Source organism: Fukomys damarensis, unplaced genomic scaffold (genome assembly GCF_012274545.1).
Source record: "Fukomys damarensis isolate Sample0158 unplaced genomic scaffold, DMR_v1.0_HiC HiC_scaffold_2, whole genome shotgun sequence".
Classification (NCBI taxonomy): Eukaryota; Metazoa; Chordata; class Mammalia; order Rodentia; family Bathyergidae; genus Fukomys; species Fukomys damarensis.
The window spans coordinates 18998273-18998606 of NW_022900914.1; the positions used below are offsets into that span (position 1 = coordinate 18998273).

The 334-nt window shown below is 64.1% G+C and overlaps 1 long non-coding RNA gene across 2 annotated transcripts in view; it reads left to right on the forward strand.

The window, feature by feature from the left end:
* LOC104848787 overlaps window positions 1-334 on the forward strand; it is a 15371-nt gene that overhangs the window by 923 nt on the left and 14114 nt on the right. The window lies entirely within an intron of this gene.

Here is a 334-nt window from a genome sequence, read left to right on the forward strand (position 1 = left end):
CGAGCGACCGTGGTCAGGGTTTGCCGCCCGGGGCCCGCGGCAGGCACAGGCAGGAAGGGGCTCCTAACGACAGAGTTGGGCGTGCGGAATATGGTCCCGGTCCCGCGTAGGTGGTATAGCTTGGCAAGAAGACAGTGTCCCAAACTTTTTTGTTAAGAGTAAGGTACAGCAGAATGCCACAGCCTCTCTAGGGCTGAGGAGAGAGGGTCGCCCGGCACACGATGAGGAAAGTACCGAGGAGAGAGGAGCGCGCTTGCTCTCATTCGCGGGTGGACGCAGGAGGCAGCGGGCGGGGAGGGCAGCCAGAGAGCCGCGTGTGGGGTGCGCCGCGCGT